Source organism: Schistocerca piceifrons, chromosome X, assembly GCF_021461385.2.
Source record: "Schistocerca piceifrons isolate TAMUIC-IGC-003096 chromosome X, iqSchPice1.1, whole genome shotgun sequence".
Lineage (NCBI taxonomy): Eukaryota > Metazoa > Arthropoda > Insecta > Orthoptera > Acrididae > Schistocerca > Schistocerca piceifrons.
Window position 1 is genome coordinate 357,269,834 of NC_060149.1, and position 18,164 is coordinate 357,287,997.

Below are 18,164 nucleotides of genomic sequence, written 5' to 3' on the forward strand. Positions count from 1 at the left end.
TTTTAAACAGCAAATTCCCACTTTCTAGCGACTGTCCAGAGCTGTTGGAAAACGGGAATTACGTATATGATGCTCTATAATACATGCAATAAAATATTACGAAAAAAATGAGTCACTGACGGACCAGCCACTCCGGTTTTTATCATAGAGTAAATATCTCGCAACGGTTAAGTGTACTGGCACGAACATTTATAAAAATTGCTGAGGAAAACTTTAATGAACGAGTGTTAGCACTCTAAACTGCTTTTCAGGAGTATTAAAATGCCTATAAAACCACAGAAAGCATTGTTTCAGCGATTCCTCTGAAGCCACCGCACAGCTAAATGGTAGTTCCTTAGAGTACCACCACTTATCAAGGCCGTTTAACTAAAAGAGACCGTTTCATAAAAATCAGCGCTGTAAACGTTTTGTAATACATCTTCTGTTTACGAATAGGAAATATAGAAGACAGTAATTTATCAGTTGCCCCATTTTAATCAGACCGAAAATACACGAGTAACAGAGAACCAGAAAAAAATTTCCCATTTGATGACGATGATTTGCTTAAAACTGATAACAAGCTTTGCTTCTGCATGTTTGCCACATGTTTATATGGCAGAGAATTAGGGTCCAGCTATATAGAAATAAAAGTATATTGAAAGGAGAGTTTGTGTTTTCAATAAATTACGTCAAATGAATATCTGTATTCCCAATATTTATATTTATCCAGCTTTATCAGTGCCGCGTTTGACAATTACGTTGACAGGATATTAAGACCTAAGGCTTCTATTCTAAAGTATGACGTGAGCAACTGAAACTGGCGTTGCACTGGTGTGGGGTTTCTTAGCGTTTGGTCCCTTAGGACTTCACACACACTTGAACATTTATTACGAGCTGTGATGTTTTTAAGTACAAACCTCCTTTCAATGCTAATCATACTTTGTCAACACGCTGCTGCACGAGACAGGATGCGGTTTGTGTTGCAATCTATGGAGTCAGCCACAGCCGTTGATAAAGGTGGAACTCCAGGTACACACGAGCTGAAAAAATTCTGTGATACAGTTCCTTGAATGTTAATATCTTAAGAGCAACCATAACTACGAAGAGTCATCTCACTAGCCTTAGAGAGAAACGTGTAGAGCTGTGACCATGATTTTTCTGTCTTTGTTTCAACGTCTCGCCTGCCCTGCGTAAGTAAATTATTAAGCAAACATCGCACAAGTCACAAACACCAACCAATATTCCAAAATTAACTTGTTATATAACGCTCCACAAGCATTTTGAGTTAAATGAATCAGTATCTTCGAAATAAAATAGAATCGCTGGTGTTAAGATCATGGAACCTGCAATGACACGAAATATCAGTGAAAATCAGTTACAAATACCGAATTTGCAATATATTCCCTTGTTTGCCAGCGTTCAGTGAGCTCGTGTTAGTGGCAGATTGAGAGTTTCGTAGTAGGCGGTGTTTGTGTTCTTAACAAGTTTGGTAGAGTGCAAATTCTTGTCTAAAAGAAAACAGGGCTTCTTTTATCTGCTTTTTACCTATTTTGCCTCGGTATGTAGTGACGGCTGGGAAACGTGCGTCGCACGGGTATATCTGAAGTGCGGTTCGGTTCGTCCGCGGGCTCTGCTCTCGGGGCAGCGCACCCGATCGCGAGGAGCCGTACTCACCTTCAGGGTGAGTGGCAGGTTATGTAACCGTTCTCTTAGCTCGAGGCGGAGGCTGAACGTGGGGATTGGCCGTCGCCCACGAGTGGACAAACGGCCGTTTCTCCAGAGTCCGGAGAGGCACACGGGCGGATGGGTTTGCTAGTTATCGAGAGTTCTAGTGTTTGGTGCACTATGGAACACCTTACGGAAATAACGTCCAGGATTGTAAGAAGTCCAATGTGCTGTCGGTTTGTCTGCTGGGGCCTCATTAGAGATGGCGTGAAATCATCACGTACAAAGTAAAGACACTTCGAATATCAAAATTTTAACAGTAAATTGTAGAAGCATTCGTAACAAAGTTCCAGAATTTACCGCCCTCCAGGAAAGCTGTGGGCCTCAAATTACACTCTGAACCGAAAGCTGGACGAAACCTGACACAGAACTTTCCAGAAAGAGTTAACCAGGCGTGGAACGTATGAGGGGGGAAAAGGAAGGAAGGAAGGACGGAAGGAAGGAGAGAGAGAGAGAGAGAGAGAGAGAGAGAGAGAGAGAGAGAGAGAGAGAGAGAGACGTAGGTTCGGTGCCCCGTAGGAAAGGGAGGCGGATGTTCGCTGCAGCCGAGAAAAAAATCATCTATCGAGGTCGAAATTGAGTCTGACTGTGAAGTTACCTGGACGCGTCCTTAGACTGGGCGTCTATGGTTTCATTGCACGTGGTACGGACAGGCAGTTTCGTGAAGTAGTTCTGAACGCACATTTCGAAAACGGTCTTGCGCGCTAGTTAGACAACTTAGACAACCTACACTCCATGGAAATATTTTAGATCTAGTAGCTACAAACAGGTGTGACCTTATCGACAGTGTCAGCATAGGGACAGGAATTACTGAAGGTGACATGGCGACGATGGTTACGAAAGTTAATAAATCCATCAAGACGGCTAGGAGAGGTTTTGTACTAGAAAGAGCAGATAAGCGGTTCTTAGTATCCTACTTAGGCGATGAATGGACATCATTTGGCTGAAATATTGGGCACGTAAAGGAATTAAGGGCTATGCTGAAACTGGTGATAAATGACGCCCTAGATAAGTTTGGACCAGGTACGCGCATCAAGGACGGAAAGACACGCCGTGGTATGTAAACAAAACTTGGAAAATGGTTCAAATGGCTCTGAGCACTATGGGACTTAACATCTGTGGTCATCAGTCCCCTAGAACTTAGAACTACTTAAACCTAACCAACCTAAGGATATCACACACATCCATGCCAGAGGCAGGATTCGAACCTGCGACCGTAGCGGTCGGGCGGTTCCGGACTGAGCGCCTAGAATCGAAACTTGGAAAATGCTGAGGAACATTCTCACACTTAGTTCCAAAAAGAACGCAGAAACTAGCCGTGATGTCTAAGGCGTCTTGCCACGGTCCGCGCGGCTTCCCCCGTCGGAGGTTCGAGTCCTCCATTAGGCTTGGTGTGTGTGTGTGTGTGTGTGTGTGTGTGTGTGTGTGTGTGTGTGTGTGTGTGTGTGTTGTCCTTAGCGTAAGTTTAAGTAGTAAGCCTAGGGATCGATGACCTTAGCAGTTTGGTCCCATAGGAACTTACCACAAATTTCCAATTTCAGAAACGTCGGCAGACAAAATATACAAAAAAAGATCGTGATTTTATGAAAAGATGGATTCACGAAGCACACAGTTGCTACAGTCATATACTTGCGAAAGATTATGGCGAGAACCCGAGAGCATTATGGTCCTATATAAGTGTGGTTTCGGCTCTTTCGGACATCTAGAAAAGGACAGACACCACACACAAATATGTACATAGATGCGCCTTGATGGCGAAATGATACAATCTGTACGGCTGCACTAACTCGTCCGAACCCGTGCGGGACGTATCAGAATAGCTGTGATCAAATGGGGGATAGTGGACGGAGAACATTAAGTTTGTAGTGTGCGGCCTGTAGGAATTTGGGCTGTACAGGAGACGTGCGTGTATGGCCCAGGCGGTTAAGGCAACCATTCCTGAGAAGCGGAGCATGGCGGTTGACGTCCCGGTTCGGCACAGATTTTCACATGTCGCCGTTGCATTTAATGCGATGCCCATATGCACCTAAGACCTGAAAATTTCTCTAACATGCTGGTTGTAGATGAAATCGCCAAAAGGGTCAGAGTCACTCGTCGAACAGTCTGGTGAGGCAATAGAAAACAACAAAAGGATAGCTGAAATTTAATTTCCGTGTTCAAGTCATTCACGCAAGAGGAACGTACAGACGTACCAGTGTTCCACCGCCGCACAGACCCCCGTATGCACGATATAGGAACAGCCATTCCTGGAGCAGGAAATAAACTGAAAGAGCTGAAAACAAATGAGATCCCGGGTCCGCATGGAATCCCAATTCGATTTTACGGACAGTACTCTTCGGCACTGGTCGTTTCTTTTCCCACGAGTCCCTTGCCTAACGCAAAGTCGCAATCGACTCGATAAAAGAGCAGGTAACTCCTTTTCATCAGAAAGGTAAAAGGCTAATATCCTGAACATCGATTAGCTGCAGAATGCTTGAACACATCCTGAGTTCGAATACAATAAACTTTCTCTAGGGAACAGATTTTTTGTGTGTTTGTGTCCACAAATCAGCACCGATTTAGAAAGCGAATCATGCGAAAATCAGCTTCCGTCTTCTCGCGTGATATCCTGTCAACCATGGATGACAACAGTCGGTTCCATTTTCCCAAGCAGCGTGGAGTATCAGCGTTGTTTTAGGTGCCATGCAACAGTTCGCGCGGCTCCCCCCCTCCCGGCGGTGGTTAAAGTCCCCTCGTGTGTGTTCGTTTGTTTTCCTTAGCGTAAGTTAGTTTAAGTAAAATTAAGTAGTGGTAAGCCTTGGGACCGATGACCTCAGCAGTTTGGTCCCATAGGAACTTACCACAAATTTCCATCGTCGTCATCCATTTTCCTAGATTTCCGGAAAGCGTTTGACACAGTGTCCCATTACAAACTGTCAACAAGGTCCGAGCACCTGCACGGAATAGGTTCCCAGATATGAGTGGCTCGAAGACTTATCATCCTCGATGGTGAGTGTTCATCAGGAACAAGGGCAGCGTTAGGGGTGCCCCAGGGAATAGTAGTAGGACCACTCTTGTAGTTGGACCGCTCGTGTCCTTCATGTACACAAAATATCTGACTGATATGGTGAACAGTAATCTGTACCAGTTTGCTAATGACGCCTTAAAATACGAGAATGTATTGTTGTTGAGTGACTATAAGAGGATACATGACTGTAATGTTCGAATACAGTGTTAGTGGTCTGCTGCTTGACACTTTCACGTAGATTAAATTCCTAGACGTAAGAGATATGAAATAGAACGAGCACGTAAGGTCGGATGTAGGGAAGTGCAGGTTAAACTTAAGTCTGTTTGGAGAATTTTAGGAAAGTGTAGCTCGTCTGCAAAGGACGCTGCATATAGAACACCTGCGCGACCCTTTCTTGAGTGCTGCTAACGCTTTGAGATCCCCGCCAGGTCGGATTAAAGGAAGACATCGAAGCAATTCATAGGCGTGCTGCTTGATCTGTAACCGGTAGGTTCGATAGAGTTCACGAAGCATATCTGCAACACTCGCGTTTCTAATGGGAATCGCTGGAGAGACGACGACATTCATACTACTGAGAAAATTTAGAGAACCGCCATTTGAAGCTGCCTGCAAGATGATTCTACTGCCGCCAACGAACATTTCGCGTAAGGACCGAAAGAAAATTAGGCCTCATACAGAGACACACACAGTCGTTTTTCCATGGCACAGTTTGCGAGTGGAACAGGAAAGGGAGTGACTAATAGTGGCGCAACGTAACCTTTGCCATGCCCCGTATTGTATCTTCTAATGTATGCATGTTTGTGTAGTCAATAATAAATGAAGATATGTACCAGACCGGGACGCGATGCCAGATTCACTGTTCTTCTTCCGAGAGCAGTCGCATTAACAATTAACCTATCTGAATAGTTCAGACCTGACTCAATGCTTCACTACTACTGATGTATCCCTCTCCTTAATCCAGAACACAATCTGCATTGTCTTGTTCACATCTGGAGACACAGCGTTCTATACGGAATTGCATTCAGACTGCAGGTTTACTTTCACCTGAATTACGCACATGGCTGTACGTAACAATTTCCTGTGTTCAAAATAGCGTTGAGAAAGAGGTTTACGATTAGGAAACGCGAACTGGTGCAAGTCATCAGAGCAGCTTATAACACTGTGGTTCCCCATGCGGTGTTAAAAAGTGATCCACACGGGATGCTAAAACTATGTTAGTTAACACTTGGAAAACACAGAGTTGATCCCAGTTTATTGGTATACGAAGGCCAAACGGCGGCACCTTGAAACTAAATCTTCTTTTTGAGCCAATGCTGAAACTTCCAGGTGTAAATATTTGGCGAGAAGTATCACTAATTTTAGACATAGTCTCTGTGGAACTTCAACCACTGGTCACGAAACACAAACATTAAAACAATAAAAGCAACTTATTTATTTCTCATCTTTAGACGGGAAGGTGCTGAGTTGGCAGCATTGATTTAGTACCCTACAGTGGGCACCAATCAACTGTATATAATGGGATGGTGCACAAGTTCGTAAAGTTTTTCCGTAATTTTAATGAACACAACTGATACACGTAAGAGAGTGTTGTCCTCAATAATATAGTGTCGTTCACTATTTACAAGTCTGTCACGGCTGGGGTAACTTCTATATTCCACGACTGTAGGCAGCACGTGGTTTTGAGGCGAAGAACTCGTCCAGCCATGTCCGAGGCGCATTTTCATCCGGAAGGTTGTTCGATGAAGAGCGAAAAAAGGTGAAAATATGAGGGAGTAAGATCATGTGAATAAGGTGGGTGCGGAATTACTTCCCAATCCAACTCCTGCATAACGTTTTTTGTCTGTGTAGCAGACAGCGGTTGGTCGTTGTCCTGGAGTAGCATTACTTCCTGGTCGTTCTTGGATTGAGTGTGCAAGACGCCTCAGTTGTTGGCAATAAATGTCAGTAGTGATGGTTACACCTCGGGGAAGCAATTCGTATCGCATCACCGCGCGACATTTACATGCAATGGGGGAAGTTCAAAATCAGGTGTATTGGTACCGCATGCCCTAAGCCAAAAATCACAAAAATCAGCGGGTGGCCATATGTGCATCTTCTTTCTCTTAATCAACTGGCTCGTGAACACCACCGACCCTATTCTATAGCGTTACTAGTGTCTTTCTGCTAACGTAAGACAAAGAAAGGCATGGTTGAGCGCAAAGCAGCAATTCGCCGTACAAAGACTTGAGCGCATCCACAAAAAATGTTATTCATCTGGTGGAACAGCGACGGTGCAGTGTATAATCACAGTTCATCACATTTGCGAGCTCTCGAATATAGTGACCTGGATCATTATAGATTAATGTATTTAAATGATTTTCGTCAAACCCTGAACGTCTTCCTGAACGCCGAGAGTAACTAATGTCAAAACGATCCTCCTCAAGACAATAAAACCATTTCTTGACATGCTCTGTCCAGTGTCATTAACCCCATACGCGGCGCAAACGTTTCTACCTGCCTCCATTGCTGTCACCGCTCTACTGAGCTCAAAACGGAAGAATATGTCGGAAAAATTGAGATTTCTCAATTTCACACACAATTTTCTAACGTCCATAGCTCCACTCACTATCTCCAAACAACAAAATGACGATTTGTAAACTCAAATAGCAACAGTGAAATACAAATAGAGACAATCAATAAACAAACCAATAGCAACCAGAAAACCATGTAAAACGGAAACGCTACAACCTAATATTAAACAACTCGTGTTTTGTATGGAGGTGCCTAAGCAGTCACCTTCTCACGCTCCATCCGGTAGTGAATATTAACAACAGAACATTCAGTTGCTCCTTAGAACATACTGCCAGGGTTATGTTCATATCCTTTACTCGTGATGTGGATGGCAACTCGTAGTGACGTGGCCTGCACAGGGGAACAAAAGCATAGGACCTACTTTGATGTGAGGAGACTACAGCTCGTGGAAAGTTTTCGGAGTTGATCTGTTTAAGGCTCAGACCAGGAAACAGACAGAGAAATACTTCCATGTGTGTAGTGTGTTCATCAGATCATATCGACATAATCCGGTAGCGTTGAGAGGTGCATTGCCCTGAAAATACTTGGAGTTCCAGTAGGCCGCTGTTGGCGAACGGGCTTGGGTGTGCGGACTGCTAGTAGCTCTCTGCATCGTTCGCCTGTGAGAAATAATGACGAAATAACGGGGGGCCCCACTTCTTAACGCGTGAACGCTACCCTTAAGAGAACACCACACTTAAGTCTCAAACTTAGTCTGTTAGTGAGAGGAGCTCGCCGGTGCACGTGCTTTTGGACACATTCATACCCACTGAGCGAGATGGCGCAGTGGTTAGCACATTGGACTCTTGTTCGGGAGGACGACGATTCAGATCCGCATCCGGCAATCTTGATTTAGATTTTTCGTCATTTCCCTAAATCGCTTCAGTCAAATGCGGGGAAGGTTCCTGCGAAAGGGCACGGCCGACTTCTCAATCCTTACCTAACCCGATGGGACGGATGACCTCTCTGTTTTCTCCCCTCCCCCGAATCAATCAACCAACCAACCAACCATTCGTATCCTGCTACCGGCGTGTGCTCCAGTATTTACCGATGGAAAATTTCCCATGTCCCTCGCATTCAGTGAATGAATTCCTCGTAACATCCGTGCCCAATGACGTGTATTTATCAACAGTACGGAGATAAGCGTTCAATACGAGCTCATTGCAACGGAATAATTGTTCTAGAGGGTGCAGTTTGCGTGCTTTGTTTAATCCTCGCTGCCTTCATTGCGCGTAGAATCACTTTCTGGCAAGTGCCGTCCTCGGCTCCTGTTTCCTTCGTATCATTTGGGACAGTGAGAAGTTTCGCCTCACACAGACTTTCATTTCAGCGGCACAGCTACCATTTCTATTTTGTCAAAACGGGAGCGGTAGACACTGGCGGCGTAGTCTCACATGTAGTCTCAATATTCAGAGGCTCAACAGTGTAGACGGTTTCGCATTACCACATGCACGTCAGACTTTATTGTTTTAATTATTGTTTCATTTGGGTGTTCTTACTGTACCTGTTGGACCATCCTCACCATCACTTTTATTTCATCCCCATCGACGCGCAGGTCGCCGAAGTGGCGTCAAATCGAAAGACCTGCACCAGGCGAACGGTCTACCCGACGGGAGGCCCTAGCCATACGACATTTCCATTATTTATAACAGTTTGATTTTAGGGACGATTGGCGCTCTCCGAACGTAAATTGTCAGTGACAACTGGTTTTATTAAGTCTGACTTCCTTTGGTGGTTGCGCCAGTAGTGCTCCTCATTGCATCTTGGAACACTCATTACACCATTTAGGTAACATGGGACATGATACCGTGTAAGTAACTGTATGATAGCAGCTCGTGACTCTTGTTAGTAATTCGCGTGATATGATTTTAATTTTTGGTATCAAGAATTCTGAACTTAGTAGTAGTGTTCTCTTAAAGTTCTGTATAATTTTTTTGCACAGAAATATACCTGAGGATGTACTTCCTCGGTACTAAACCGGTTATACCAGTGTCTGAGCGACTACAGTAAAACAGCTAACGCGGCGAATTGGACACTCTATCAGTTTTACTCGCATTTCAACACCACAGTATACAGGGTGTTTCTAAAAGGTACGGCCAAACTTTCAGGAAACATTCCTCACATACAAATAAAGAAAAGATGTTATGTGGACATGTGTCCGGAAACGCTTAATTTCCATGTTAGAGCTCATTTTAGTTTCGTCAGTATGTACTGTACTTCCTCGATTCACCGCCAGTTGGCCCAATTGAAGATGTGCTGCTAGAACATGTGCCTTTACAAATACGACACATGTGGTTCATGCACGATGGAGCTCCTGCACATTTCAGTGAGTGTTCGTACGCTTCTCCACAACAGATTCGGTGACCGATGGATTGGTAGAGGCGAACCAATTCCATGGCCTCCACGCTCTCCTGACTTCAACCCTCTTGACTTTCATTTATGGAGGCATTTGAAAGCTCTTGTCTACGCAACCCCAGTACCAAATGTAGAGACTCTTCGTGCTCGTATTGGGGACGGCTGTGATACAATACGCCATTCTCCAGGGCTGCAGCAGCGCATCAGGGATTCGATGCGACGGAGGGTGGACGCATGTATCCTCGCTAACGGAGCACATTTTGAACATTTCCTGTAACAAAGTGTTTGAAGTCACGCTGGTACGTTCTGTTGCTGTGTGTTTCCATTCCATGATTAATGTGATTTGAAGAGAAGTAATAAAAAGAGCTGTAACATGGAAAGTAAGCGTTTCCGGACACATGTCCACATAACATATTTTCTTTCTTTGTGTGTGAGGAATGTTTCCCGAAAGTTTGGCCGTACCTTTTTGCAACACCCTGTATAGGGTGTCCTTGCTAGAGATATATATACAAACAAATCCATATAACGAAAGACCTCAACATTTTATGTTGTTGGGTAAATACACAATCAATACACACTCTCTCAAAGATGTGATCCTCACCCTTTCATGTGCAGCGCTGAATTGCTTGGCCCATGCACGCCAGTGACAGGGCACACCTACATGGTAACAATTATTGAACTATATAAAAAAACGTAAATTAGTTACAAACTACGACGTGCACACACTTCATTCGACATGTAAACGTCACTACAGATACGCGGATTCAGGTTATGACGTGTTCGATATGCCTGACGTTGCTGGCGATGATGTGGCGCAGACGAATAGTTAAATTCTGTAGGACCTGCTAAAGTGTCGGGACATCGATGCTGTTGATGACCACCTGAATAGCTGTTTGCAGCTCAGCAATGCTTTTGGAGTTGTTGCTGTAGACCTTGTCTTTAATATAGCCCCACAAAAAGAAGTCGTATGTGTTCAGATCCGGAGAATATGGTTGTCAATCGAGGCCCATGTCAGTGGCCTCTGGGTACCCCAAGAGCAAGCATGTGGTTCCAAAATGCTCCTTCGGGACATCAGACGTACTCCTGCTTCGATGGGGTAGAGGTCCGTCTTGCATGAACCACATCTTGTCAAAATCAGTCACTTTGGATAATGGGGATGAAAACATCTTCCAAAACCTTCATGTGCCGTTCGGTAGTTACCGTGCCATCAAGGAAAATCGCAACACAGTCACCCTTATGGGGTGAAGAAGAGACATCTCGATCGTAAAATGCGGACTCACTGTCCTCGAATTGCGCCAGTTTTGCTTATTGACGAATCCATCCAAATGAAAGTGGGTTTCGTCACTAAACCACACCATACATGTGCGTACTAATTCCCTTCATGCCCCGCGGCCAACCGTGTAGTTTGAACGTTCAAACGCAAACCATTCAGAAGTTATAATGATTTTATGTCATACAGTTCAATAATTGTCACCCTGTATCTCGACATGTTGGTGAACCATTTAGTTCCACAGATGCCTCCCAACGTCACTTTCCAACAGGATAGTGCCTCACTCCACTATCATGGGGATGTTATAACATAATTTCGTGAGAAGTTAATTAGCGTTGGGTCGGGAGGACGGGTCCCATTGCTTGCCCCTCCCGTCTCTCGATCTGACTCCGCTGGATTTTAGTGCACGGAGGCTTATCAAGGACATTGTCAACAGAACTAGGGTCTGTGATCTTGTAGTGTTGACATAACGGACCTACGCCGCAGCAGAGGCCATAACCTGCCATGACTATGAACATGTGGCGAGAAGCGAAGTATCGTTTAGATATCTGTCGAGCTACAAACATGCATTAAAATGATTGAGCTCCTGTGCACAACGCTGGGCAAATAGTTATAAACCGTAATAGGCACTGAAATATGAACAAACGTTTTTGTATACCTCTAGCCCGAACACACTGAGTTTTGAGCATCTCTTTCAATGCGCCTTGTTACAATCAGAGGCAGCGGGGATGTGGTACCATTAGAAAAAATGGTTCAAATGGCTCTGAGCACTATGGGACTTAACATCTGTGGTCATCAGTCCCCTAGAACTTAGATCTACTTAAACCTAACTAACCTAAGGACATCACACAACACACAGTCATCACGAGGCAGAGAAAATCCCTGACCCCGCCGGGAATCGAACCCGGGAACCCGGGCGTGGGAAGCGAGAACGCTACCGCACGACCACGAGCTGCGGACTAACATTAGAAGCTGCGCGAGGTTGTTAGCTGACAATGCTATTGTGCACAGGAAAGTCGCAACGCCGGAAAATCGTTGCGAAATGCAGGAACATCTGCAAAGGATTGACGTTTTGTGTAGGAAGTGGCTGCTGACCTTCAATCTAAAAACGTGTAATAATTATTAATAGAAAAAGGTCTATTAATTTACGATTGCCGGAAATATGGATTCTAAACTAAGATTCCTTAAAAGACTGCTCAGCGAGCGTAGTCATGTCACGAAGGAAGTAGCATACAGAAATATCAATAGACTGATACCGGAGTCGTACTCCTCAGTCTCGGACCCTTACCAGATACCTCCGATAGAGGAAACAGAAAATACACAGAACGGCACTTTACGGGTTAATTTATACACCTCGAAAGCGTCACGGATACAGTCATCAAACTGTAGTTGCATGTGTTACCACAGAGGCGTTTTGCATCGCCTTGTAGTTTGTTACAATTTAGAGATCATGCGTTCCCAGAAGAGCAACCACCATACTGCTATCTACGTGAGCGGTTCACAAGCCACCTCGTGAAAAGACCACGAAGGAAAATTTAGAGAGATCAGAACTTGGCGTTCTCCCTGCCTACATCTCACTACTGGAACAGGGAAAGAAGGAAATACAGAAATGACAGTGGTACACAGTGTTCAGCGTCCGGCACCGTAAGGTGGCCTGCAGAGTATCGATACTGATGTAGACCATTATAATTGGCAGATTATTGACCACAGCAAGATACTCTGGCGGCAGCAGTTTTATTCAGACGGTAGTACTCGGAGCGTACTCCCGACAACGATACTCCTGCTAAGTTCATTGCCGGCGCAACTTCTTTGTGCCCCTCACTCCTAGCTCTGATGTACTGACACAGAGTGCGTTTTACGTCCCCTATTTATGCCATTCCAGCTTACAGTGTTTGTCATCATTTCATCCTCATTCATGAAAGTGGCGAGATTGGGCTGAGCAAAGTTTGGGAATTTGTACGGGCGCTGATAACCGCGAAGTTGAGCACCCCACAAACCAATAGTAATCCATCACATCATCAAGTTTCCAGAAAAGGTCTGATGACCTCATGCTCTCATACCCTGCGAATTAATCCATTCAGGGTCCACAGTAGTGTTACCGTTAATTCATTTGCCGGCTGTTATACTAGGCATGTTTTTTAAGTACTGTTTTGGAATTAAAAAAAGACGTGCTAAGATATCTCAATAATTTTATTTTTACATGAAAGCCTGTACCTTAATCTACTTTTCTACATAATTTCCATCAATATTGAGGCACTTGTCATAGCGTTGTACCAGTTTTTGAATACCCTCCCCAAAGAAGTCTGCCGCCTGACTCGTTAACCACTGCATCACCACTGTTTTGACTTCGTCTTGAAGACGCTGACCGCCCGGGTGTTTCTTAAAGTGCAGGAACAGATGGTAGTCACTGGGCGCAAGATCGGGGCTGTACGGAGGATGATGTACTTGATGTGATGAGATCTTTGGTCTGATTCGCCATATGCTGACGGGCATTGTCTTGCAGCAAAACGATGCCCTTGCTTAACTTCAATGGACTGTTGCTTTGATTCTGGTGTGACGTAGGCCACCCATGTTTCATCGCCCGTAACAATTTAGTTTAAGAAATCATCACCGTCGTCGTGGTACCGCTCAAGGAAAGTCCATGCACTGTCTAAACGTTTGGTTTTGTGCACATCTGTCACCACTTTCGGTGCCCAACGTGCGCACAATTTCTGGTAATTAAAGTGCTCGGTCACAATGACATACAAAACACTAAGACAAACATCAAAAAAGTCATCCCGGAAGGAGGAAATCGTAAAGCGTCTGTTTTTTCTCACCTAATTGTCCACTTCCTGCACCAAACTTTCATTAACGACCGAAGGACGCCCACTCCGTTCTTCATCACGCATATTTGTGCGGCCATGTTTAAATGCTCTCATCCACTTTCTTACCATTCCATCACTCATAAGGTTTTCTCCGTAAACTGCACAGATCTCACGATGAATATCGATCGCTTTTAGGCCTTTAGCACTAAGAAATTTTATAACATCCCGTACTTCACAGTCGGCGGGACTCAAGATTATCGGAGGTATCTTAAAAACTCAGTACACAACGTAAACAAGAAAGAATCAGACTGTAATGGCGTCAGTGCGTAGATTAAGGTACAGGCTTTCATGTAAAAATAAAATTATTGAGATATCTTAGCGCGTCTTTTTTTAAATTTCAAAACGGTACTTACTTAAAAAAACACGCCTCGTAGTGCAATTAAGTCCTCTGCCATTCATTCAGCAGTTCGCAGACAAAGCTACGGATGTTGGTGTCTGTATTTTATTTCAGCTACACAGTAAGGCCACTTCACTGCAATGTTTAGAGGTTTCTTGCCATGAGTAGTGGGGACAGACACGTAGAGTGCGGACATAAATTATCACCTTCCATAGCCAGATATATTAACGAGCTCTGCAGCGGAAGTGAGTGAGGATTTAAATGAATATATCATTTTGATATGTGAGGTTCTAAACATTCCGAATAGCGGTTTACGCCTTGCTCTAGAAGCTCACCGTTGTCACACACATTCCGTCAGTCCACAAAGTATCGAGACTGGATTAATGAAACATAGACGAACGTTAAGATGGTGGTTTTAGTGCTTCAGGTACTTTACTTAATCTTCCCCACTTGAGTGCAACGCACGGAACGTTCATACATTGTGTCACTCTGGCATTAACACTGGTCTTCTGTATATGGGACAAACTCCGGGAAATTAAACACCTCCCAATGGCTTGGACGATTTCCTCTCGCCCCCTCTCGTCACGAGGAGATAATTTCAGCTAGGCTGCACATTGGGCACTGCCGTTTCAATCGCCGTCATTGAAGTGGAGATCCCGCATCATTCTGTGCTTACTGCAACCAACCATTAACAGAGCACCATTTTCTGACCCAATGCCGATTTTATAATCGTTTACATTTTAATGTAGCTTGCCATATGAATAATAAGATACTTTAGCAGATACCAAAAGAGCTGTAGATGGCGTTTTGATTTTTATTCGTCACAGTAATCTGGAGAAGGAAATTATTTTCAACCATTTGAGCAACCTCCCCAAAAAGGAAATAATCGTCCTTAGCTATCCCTCTTCTCCAGTCGATTAGGCTCTGAGTATTATAGACTTCAAATTCATTCGTTAATTGACCATTTTAAATTATGACACGGCTATTTACCTCAGCTGTTTTGCGCCCTAAAGCGACAGCAAACGGAACGTTCATATTGTCATGCGAAACTGTCAGAAAAGTCCTTTGGGGTGTTGTTAAACTTGCGCGACACAGTGGCTTAATATCGACTAAGTCGTCAAATCGTTGACCGTTCATCTGAATTTCCGCACTTCATCGTTCTGTGGGAGGTTCGCATCGATTATACAGTGTTTCGTTTCCACGGATTATTTTTCCCAGAAAAGGTCCGCGTTTTGCATTTCAATCAAGTAGCAGCAGGCGTCCACACGTAGGTGTTTTTTGTTGTTCGGGAGTCTAGGAGTGCAGGACAGACTTTGAACACGCTTTTATCTTCTTAAAAACTTTGTGGAAGATGTCTCCAACACTTGTTTTAGAGATGTTGCTTCGTTGAGATTTGTGATGACGTTGACACATCACGGCCGCAAGCCCACTATTTAACACTGCCTGCCCACAACTTATTGGTCGAATGCACGTCTGTTGTTTACAGTTGCTAGTTCAAGCTACCACAGTAGATAACGCGCTGACGTCCTTTTATATGCCAGGAATAAATAAGTCTTAGAACTTCTTGGACGGACGGTGTATGACTTATGCAGAGATCTTGACTTTGTACATATATCACAGTAATATGTTGGTAGATAAAACAGCCTAATATACACATACAAGTAAAGCCAGTACTACAGAGAAGAGCGAATACTAATCTTTCTTTTCCTTTGCAGGTGCAGCTTCAGTGCGTGCAGCATCGTCACGTAAGTTTGGAAAAATATTAGCCATACTTTTTACGTCTGTATTATGGTGGTAATTGATTCTGTGTTACATTATCTGCCACTGTGGCCGAACCGTATAAGCCGTAGCGTTTATTCCTTTCGGGTCTACACACTGAAGAGCCAAAGAACCTCGTACACGTGCCAAGTATCATGTAGGGCCCCCGCGAAAACGCAGAAGTGCCGCAACACGACGTGGCATGGACGCGACTAATGTCTGAAGTAGTGCTTTAGGGAACTGACACCATGAATCCTTCAGGGCTGTCCATAAAACCGTAAGAGTACGACTGGGAGATCTCTTCTGAACAACACGTTGCAAGGCATCCCGGATATGCTCAATAATGTTCATATCTGGGGTGTTTGGTGGCCAGCGGAAGTGTTCAAGCTCAGAAGAGTGTTCCTGAAGCCACTTTGTAGCAATTCTAGACGTATAGTGTGTCGAATTGTACTGTTGGAATTGCCCAAGTCCGTCAGAAAGCACAATGGACATGAGTGGATGCTGATGATCACACAGGATGCTTACATACGTGTCACCCGTCAGTCGTAGGGAGACGTATCGGTGGTCTCATATCACTCCAAATGCACACGCCCCACACCATTTCAGAGCCTCCACCAGCTGGGACAGTCCCCTGCTGACATGTAGGGTCCATGGATTAATGAGGTTGTCTCCCTATCCGTACACGTAGATCCTCTCGATACAACTTTAACTCGTCCGACCAGGCAACATGTTTTGCAGTTATCTACAGTCCAATATCGAAGTTGACGGGCCCAGGCGATCGTTGAATGGTTTGCGCGCTGACACTTGTTGATGACCCAGCATTGAAACCTGCAGCAATTTGCGGAAGGGTAGCTCTTCTGTCACGTTGAACGATTCTCTTCAGTCGTCGTTGGTTCTGTTCTTGCAGGATCTTCCGGCCGCAGCGACGTCTGAAATTATGTTTTACCGGATTCCTGATATTCATGGTACACTCGTGAAATGGTCGTACGGGAAATTTCCCAGATCATCGCTACGTCGGAGATGCTGTGTCCCATTGTTCGTGCGCCGTCTATAACGCCACGTTCAAACTCGCTTAAAATCTTGATAACCAGTCATTGTAGTAGCAGTATCCGATCTAACAACTGCGCTAGACACTTATCTTGTGTAGGCGTTGCCGACCGCAGCGCCGCATTCTTCCTGTTTACGTATCTCTGTATTTGAATGCGCATGCCTATACCAGTTTCTTTGGCGCGTCTGTGTATAAGCAGGTAGTATGTGTTGTAAAGTGGTTACATTATTGCGTTTAGCTTGGCTTCGTTGGTTAGGTGTTCATACTGATGTTCCCAGAGCGGAGCATGTAATATTGTGCTGTCTCCAACAGAAGTGTGCCTCGTAAAATATTCATTAACCGTTTCTTCATTGCAAATTGAGTGAAGCTGATTTGTCTGCAATAGCTGTAATAGAGATTAGTGGTCTTAAGATAAAGTCGTAGGAGCTTGGGTTGAACGGTTGGCGACATGTGTTTCTAAATTGAGAGCTTCCTCCTGTGCAGTCTAGTGTGTCGCACCGCCTGAAGGACATAGGTACCTAAAAATAGGATATTAAACCTGTGGTATTATAGACGACCGGTCTGTATCTGAGAGTGCGAAAAATTGATGCATATCCTGTCTTTTCTTCCAGCTAGCACTTTGTCTGTTAAGTTATGAGTTTTAAAGCTGTAAACTTGCCGAGCAAGTGATTGTGATACGTAGTTGCTCACTCGGGTCTACTTTTCGAATAAACGCATGAAGCTTTTGGGCCGCAAACGAACATGTAAACTCAGTCGCTTATGAAAACTGACTTCTCATCAAACAGAAAACAAAAATAAATGTGAACTTTCAGAAAGCAAATTGCCTAAAATTTACGGTCCTGTGGAGCATATTTTTTATGGGAATTGCGGGTTGTGGGGGAACTCTCGGCACACATTCTTCAAAATAAATTCACGATTTATGTGTTTTTTAAAGGCAAACTTCGTGTGTCGTGTCTGTATAAAAGCATTTTCCCCTTGTACTTGCCGAAAATTTTCATCATAAACATTCTGGCATCTTCAGGAGATTTTGAAACATGTTTTTGGTGGCAGCAAAATTTACAGCTATTCTTGGTGGTCCTGCACGTGAACATAGGCATTTCTTGTTTCTTAAATTTCGAAGCTAAAGAATGACATTATTGCTTTGACAGAATTGTCTGAAGGCCGGCCGAAGTGGCCGAGCGGTGAGAGGCGCTACAATCTGGAACCGCTACGGTCGCAGGTTCGAATCGTGGATGTGTGTGATGTCCTTAGGTTAGTTAGGTTTAAGTAGT

General features: G+C 44.3%; 1 protein-coding gene across 3 annotated transcripts in view; it reads left to right on the forward strand.

Annotated features, from left to right (window-relative positions):
- The window catches only part of LOC124721105 (protein FAM214A), a 244,797-nt gene that overhangs the window by 78,880 nt on the left and 147,753 nt on the right, over positions 1-18,164 (forward strand). For all 3 annotated transcript variants that reach the window (XM_047245925.1, XM_047245923.1, XM_047245924.1), the window contains exon 2: positions 15,803-15,832. The gene's annotated coding sequence lies outside the window, so the exon portion shown is untranslated. The remainder of the gene's footprint in view (positions 1-15,802; positions 15,833-18,164) is intronic.